The sequence below is a fragment of the Lutra lutra genome, chromosome 6, assembly GCF_902655055.1.
Source record: "Lutra lutra chromosome 6, mLutLut1.2, whole genome shotgun sequence".
Lineage (NCBI taxonomy): Eukaryota > Metazoa > Chordata > Mammalia > Carnivora > Mustelidae > Lutra > Lutra lutra.
The window spans coordinates 128684210-128691381 of record NC_062283.1 but is presented as its reverse complement, the minus strand read 5'-3'; the positions used below and the strand labels follow the sequence as shown (position 1 = coordinate 128691381).

The window sequence follows — 7172 nt, the reverse complement described above, 5'->3', positions numbered from 1 at the left end:
CCATATACAATGTTGAGAACGGTTTGAAAAACTTTTGTATTTTTCCCCTCCGTTCTTTGTTTATATCAAGGCAATAGGAAGCTAATGTATTTCCCCTTCCAGGAGTATTTTTATGTTCAAAGGAAAACCATTGGGAGAAGTAATAATTAACACAAAGGAATGACTGGCTTAATGGTGGGCTTTCAGGCATCCGTAGAGGAGGTATTTCAGGTCAAAGGAGGGTCAAGAGAATCTCCCAGAGTATTCCACACTGAATGGGTAGAAACAAGCAACAAAGTCCTGATAGACATTTCTGGTGATCCACCGGTAGGGCCAATAGCCTATGGTGTTCTGATCTTTGGATGGAAAAATCAGCCTACTGGTTTCCAGCAGATAAGAGGAGTTTGTCTCCTGGGGCTGGTCATTTCCTCCAAAGCTGAGGGTGGGGAGATTTTGTGGGCAGCTTTCCCTCCCCACTGAGAAGAGAACAGAAAGCAGGAAATAGAAAGGTTAGGACAGAGGATGCAGAAGCGAGGATGAACATGGAAAAGCCCAGGGGTGAGTGAGTGTGGGCTGTGCCCATGGGGGTCAGACAGAAGATACAGCAGGGGCACGGGGAGACAAGGGGAGCCCAGCAGAAAGTAAAATGAAAACAGAGACAGTGCAGATGAAGGAGACCCCTCTCTGCGTGGCCTCTGCAGCCTGTGCATCCCCTCTCCCCTCCCAGAACAGCTGGGCACTGGCAAGGGGCCTCCTGGCTCCGTCCTTGCCCTTCCCAAGTTTTCCACCCCCTCCACTATGCCTGCAGCAGCCCAGTGGTTTTCCTAAAACATCATCTCATCACATTATTCCTCAGCTTAAAACTACTTAATAGCTCAAAATCATCTCTTTTAAAAGTCCAAGCTCCTTAATGTTGCCTGCCAGGAGCCTCTCATGCCTTGTCCTCGCTTGCTCCTCAGCCTCATCTGTTTCGTGAATAACGGGTGACTGTGTTCAGTGAATTTTATTTATACTGTAGGCCCCGTTCTCCGTGGGTTTGCTTTCCACAGTTTCGGTTCCACGCGGTCAACGAAGGTTGGGAAGCAGACGATCCTCCTCCTGACACACGATCAGAGGTCAGTAGTAGCCTAACACTACGTCCCAGTGTCTACACCTCTCACCTCCCTTCATCCCATCATGTAGGCATTTTATCATCGATTGCAAGAAGGGTGACTACAGTACAGTAAGATACTCTATGAAAGAGAGACCATATTCACCTAATTCTTATTATAACATATTGTTATAATTGTGCTATTGTATTAGCAGTGAGTGTTAATTTCCTACTGGGCCTAATTTAGAAATTAAACTTTATCAGGGGTGGGTATGTATGAAGAAAACAGCATAGATGGGGTTTGGTACTATCTGCAGTTTTGGGCATCCACTGGGGGCCCAGAAATGTATGCCCCATGGGTGAGGGGGGAACTGCTGTAATCCTCTTCCTGGCTAGAGCTGTCTAGTTGCCCTTTAAGAACCCTAGGAAGGTACCGATTGTATTTTCACAAGCCAGCTCCAGGAGAACCTCCGTGAGCGAGTACCTCTCGGTGCCCCAGGGCCCCGGACAGGACTTGATTCCTCCAACTACCTTAACCCTTCCCTGTTGACGGGGACAGGAAGTTGGCATCACCTAATTGAGGTTTGAATAAAGGGAGTAACCCATTACCTATGACTCTCATCGAGGACGTTGGTTCTGGCAGAGAAAGCCCTCTCTTCTGCTGTCTAAATCCTGGCTCCTCTTCAAGAGTCATCTCAAATACCACGTCTATCATGTCCATTCAGGCTCAGAAATGAGGCTTTTCTGATATTTTGACAGCAGTGTGCCTTGTAGGGAGAGGGAAGAGCTTGGGACCAGAAGCTGGCAGGCTTTGGGATGGTGAGTGGGTTGTTTGTGGTCCAAGGTCCAGTCTTTAGGGGCCCCCAGTGAAAAGGCTTAGCTTCTGCAGGCATCAGTCAGTAACCCTGAGGGTCCAGTCGCCTGCTGAGGCAGAGACGCCCGCAGCTTTGGCAGGGGACCAGAGCTGAAATTAAGGATCTCCTCATCGGGGTGGTTCCAGGTGGCCAGTTGCTTTAGAGCAGGCGTCCACCTGGGGACCCGGAACTGTGATTCAGGTGCCTGAGGGAAGAGAGGCAAGTGTGAGCAAGGCAGGGGGTCTGGGCAAGGGGATCAGAGCCCAGTCCTGCAGACCAAGTTGACCCTCCAGGGAGAGCTCAGAGAAGGTGGCAATGCTATGGGTCTCAGGTGTTAAGAGTCCTGGTGGATGCCACAGCGGTGAACTGTCAACAAACCACAAATTCCCACCTGACCAGCTGCCAGTCACCCCGACCAGAGCCCAAGAATGGCTGAGCTTGAGGTCAGAGGGTGTGGTGAGCAGCAGCTGCACCAGGCTCTGGGAGGCAAGGGCTGTGCCTCTTCTGACGTATGCTCTGATCTCCTCCCCCCATCACCATGATGTTCACTGGCACCTCTCCTTACTTTGTGATCTCCTCCTGGAAATAACCCCACAGCAGTTAGCAGGGGGCCAGGCACACACAGTACATAAGGATAGGTTGGATCAAATTGCATTTAGCTCATTGGCAGCTCGGGCTTTGGCCTATCCAGCCCAGTCCTTTTCCAGATTTTTTTTTTTAAGATTTTATTTATTTATTTGACAGAGAGTGAGATCACAAGTAGGCAGAGAGGCAGGCAGAGAGAGAGAGAAGGAAGCAGGCTCTCCGCTGAGCAGAGAGCCCCTTGCGGGACTCGATCCCAGGGCTCTGAGATCATGACCCCAGCCGAAGGCAGAGGCTCAACCCACTGAGCCACCCAGGCACCCTCCAGATTTTTTTCTATATCACGGATCAGGACTCCTCTTCCTCTGTGTAGAAAAATGGTACCACAGTTCCTCTCCATCCTCGGGGTGGGGAGGGAAAGAGCTGGGACCCGTAGGAAATGGAGGGCAGTGCATTGTGTCCCACACCCTGCCTTCCTCTGCCCCTCAGCCAAAGTGATCTATTTCTTCTTCCTTTCTGTCCCTGGCATCAGTGGAAAACTGGAGCTGGTTGCCATGGAGACCAGCTACCGACTTCAGAGTGCCTGTTTATTAAAGATGAAAGTAATGTATGCCTGGCTGTTCTGAGCAGCTGTCAGAGATTCGACTGTTAGCAGAGGAAGTCACTAATTTCGAGGCATAATCACTCATCTAAGAGAGAGCCGGCCCCTCTTCATCTTCCGAGTGGAGCTGGGCCCTGTGGGTAAGGACTGCCCCAGTGGGCGTTTCTTGTCCTTTTCTTCCTTCCTTCCTTGTTCTGTTTCTTTCTTTCTTCCTTGTTTACTTTATGACTAATATGGTAATGGTACTTCTTTTCTCCCTTATTTCCTACTTAAAATATATAGTCTTGCAGTCATGTGATAGACTAATTCAGCTTCGTGGGCAGGCCCAGGAAACCCAAACCCTCTCATGACGTTGTTTCCTTTGGAAAGTGTATTCTGGATTCCAAGCCACCTACTTACAAATGAGGCTGTCTGTTTGTTCATTCAAGTCTCCGCCAGGTGTGCAAGAGCAGAAGAGGTGGGGGTGAGCCCCACGGAGAGCAGCCTTGATGGACATTGCGTGCCCTTCGACAGGTGGGAGAAGCAGGCACCTTCCGAGGGAGGCAGTAAATTAGAAGAGAGCTGGGGGGTCTTGCATCTTTTGGCCAAATGAGCTGTGTGATCTTCAGAAAACAGGTCACTTTCTTTTTGTCTTTTTGCTCTTTTCATTCATGCAGTGATAAAATCTGAGAGTAAATCTGAATCCCAAGATTCACGATTTAGATTCACCAAGTGTTCTCCAAAGCCGACGCAGCAAACTGGGCTGATCACTGCTGGGCTGTAAGGAGTGGCTGTGCCCGTGGGGAGCACTCCGGGAGCCAAGAGGCTGCTGGGAGCTGATCCCCACTGTCTCATCACAGCGTAGCCAACTCGCTCATCCCTTCTGCCCTCAGTTTCCTCATCTGAAAGAGAAGGGAGGAGTAAGCTAATTCTAACTAGTCTTTCATTCCATAGACACTTAAGTGGGCTTCCGTGAACTGAAAGTGTTCCTAACGCTGGACAGCTGAACAGGGGTTAACCCCGGGTCTAGGTCACTGTTAACCAAGTACAGTCTGTACCTCTGGTCAAGGTTGTCTCAGGCCAAGGCAGGTGCTTGTTTCCATCTCTTGGTGTCAGTGTGCAGGCACTTCTGTGGCAGGTCTGGGCAGGAGCCCCTGTCCCATTTCTCTTGAGCTGCCCCGTGTCTGAGAATGAAGATGGAGCATGAAGCTAAAGAATGGAAGTGAGTATCATCAGTGCTTTTTTAAAAAAATTTTTTTTATTAATTTATTTGACAGAGGGGGGGTACAAGCAGGGAAGAGCAGAAGAGAGAAATGGAGAAGCAGACTCCTGCTGAGCAGGGGCCCGACACGGGCTTGATCCCAGGATCCTGGGATCATGACCTGAGCCGAAGACAGATGCACCCCTCATCAGTGCCTTTAGAACACAGTGCACCCAGAACCCAGATTAGCCTGGGCTCCAGCAAGGCAGCTGTCGGGCAGGCAGGCCTCAGAACTGCCAGCAGCAGTCCCCTGGAAACTATTACTTCTCACCTGCTCCATACCTCAGGTAGGCAAAACAGCTGTCTCATGTCACTGTGATGCTTCCTCCTTTCGCTGCGTTCATCCTGAAACCATTTTTTCTAAAGGACATGCACAGTCTTAGGTTTGCATGTTTTATTGAAGGAAATTTGAATCCCATTTATGGGATGCCGACATAGGTCATAACTTAACCCTTTTTATAAACACATGTATTTTTTAAAAAAATTTATGCCAATTGTATAAAACAGGAGAGGAAGGGAAGAATACTCATTCATCCATCCATCCATCCATTTAACAGTTACTCATGGTAGGTACTTACTATGAGTCAGGTGTATTTATGAGATAAATCAAGGAGTATACACTTATTTTTCTTAAAACCTGCTTTATTGAGGTTTTATAATTTATATGCAAGAAATGCACCCATTTTATGTGTACAGTTTGATGCATTTTGACAATCACAGTCAAGATATGGAACCTTTCCATTACCCCCAGAAAGTTTTTTTTTACTGTTTTGCTCTCAATTCTCTTCTCCTTTCCAACCCCCAAACCCCAGCCAAACCAATGCTGTCATTTTACTTGTGCCTTTCTAGAAGGCCAAATAAGGGACATAACTTGTAGTAGAGAATACAGCTTAAAAAATAAATAGGCATTTGCGCTCCCAGCGAGTGAGGCGGGAGCTTTGACATGGGACAAGTAGACTGTGCTGCTGGAACACATAAGTGATGTGAAGAGACTTGGAAGCTGAGGTCTGAAGGCCTAATAACAGTGAATCAGGTGAGCAGGAGTGAAAGTAAGGAGTGTTTCAAGCTGTGGGAACATTATACAGCAAGGCCTGGAGGAGAGAGCGTGCCAGACAAGTTTACTGAGACCTGAAAGTTTCCATAGCTCAGGGATGGAGTATGTAGGGGTTACAAGTGGCAAGTCAAGAATCTTTTTTTTTTTTAAAGATTTTATTTATTTATTTGACAGGCAGGGATCACAAGTAGGCAGAGAGGCAGTCAGAGAGAAAGTGTGGGGGAAGCAGGCTCCCTGCTGAGCAGAGAGCCCGATGTGGGGCTCAATCCCAGGACCCTGGGATTATGACCTGAGCCAAATGCAGAGGCTTTAACCCACTGAGCCACCTAGGCGCCCTGCAAGTCAAGAATCTTAAGAGATAAACCCATTCAAGCAAAGAAAGTCCTTATAAGCCGGGTTTGCCTTTATTCCAAGGCAATGGGGAACCATGGAAGGATGTTAAACAGGAAAGCAAGGGCCTTGGATTTGCATGTGAGAAGGAGCGCTCTTCCTGCATGTGGGAAATATTAAGGGCCAGGCAGGAGGACCTGAATAAGAGGCTGGTGCAGCGATCCGGATGAGAGGTGCTGGCAAGCAGGGCCAGGAAAGTGGCAGGTGGTGGGAACGGAGAGAAGGAGAGATCTGGGAGGCGGAAATGAAGGGAATGAATGACTCATTGGAAGTAGAGACAGTGAGTGAGAAAGGCATTGAGGAGAATTCCTCGGTTTCAAATCGGATGCCTGTGAGGAAGACGGTGGCATTCACTAAGACAGAGAACTCTGTGGGTGGGGAGGGGTGGAGGGGTGGGCAGAGGAGACAACGTACTCCACTTTGGATACATCTTGTTGGTGGGGGTGGGGGGAGCATCCCGGAAGATGACGTCAGCAGTCAGAGCTGTGAGTCTAGAGCTCAGAGACCCACACTGAGCCCACTCTTCTCCACTCTCTGTAATCTGGCTTCTGGGTTTTTCCATCGAGTTGACCTACTGAAGACTAAAGGATTTATCCTGTCAAGCAGAACACTTTCTTTGTAAGAATAGGATTTGTTTCTTGTGTAGTTAGGTATAGGGAGATTTGTTCCCATGTGATAAACCTTGGGAAAACTGGAAAGTAACTTTCAGTGAGCTTTTCTCCTCTCCTCTTTCCCAGTGCAACCCATCAGGCAGCACCGGAGTATCTTTTAGGTGGAGAAAGAGAAATGGAGGGAAGTGAGCACACCAGGACGGCTCAGACCTAAGCTTTCTAATCCCAAATCCCTCAGGAGCCTGGATGTTACCCGTTCCAGGACATGGTGCCGAGAGGTTATATATGGTGGCATCAATAAAATGAAGCCCATAGACACCTTTCAATAAATAGAATCTACAAGTGGGTTAAACTGTCGAAGGAAAACCTTTTCTTTTCCAAACTCCTTTCCATTTTTTTCAAACTGAGCCATATTAAGAAAACTCATTTCAATTTTGTTGTTTGTTTTGTTTTGCTTTGCTTTGTCAGATAAAGATGGGAAGAACCTAATCCCAGGCGCTGCTGTGGGGGCTGGAAATGGACACAGCGCTCTGCTGGTGGCGGCAGAGCTCTTCGGAGGGAAAACCATTTTGTCCCCATTTGAGGCCCAGGGAAGCCATGATCTTTTAAGAAACTCATAGAAATTCCAACTGAGAGAAAATTAGTATGGAATTCTGTAAGCAATTTCCTTCCTTTCACAGAATTCACAATCTAAAATGCAAGAGCCCAGGGCACCTGGCTGGCTCTGTCGGGGGAGACCGCCACTCTTGATCTCGGGGTTGTGGGTTCAAG

At 48.3% G+C, this 7172-nt stretch overlaps 1 long non-coding RNA gene across 1 annotated transcript; it reads left to right on the top strand.

The window, feature by feature from the left end:
- The first annotated feature begins 962 nt into the window (after nucleotides 1-962).
- On the top strand, nucleotides 963-4390 carry LOC125102518 (uncharacterized). Its single transcript, XR_007128147.1, has 3 exons — nucleotides 963-1094; nucleotides 3038-3246; nucleotides 3535-4390. It is a non-coding gene; the product is annotated as an uncharacterized LOC125102518 (long non-coding RNA).
- Nucleotides 4391-7172: the final 2782 nt, after the last annotated feature.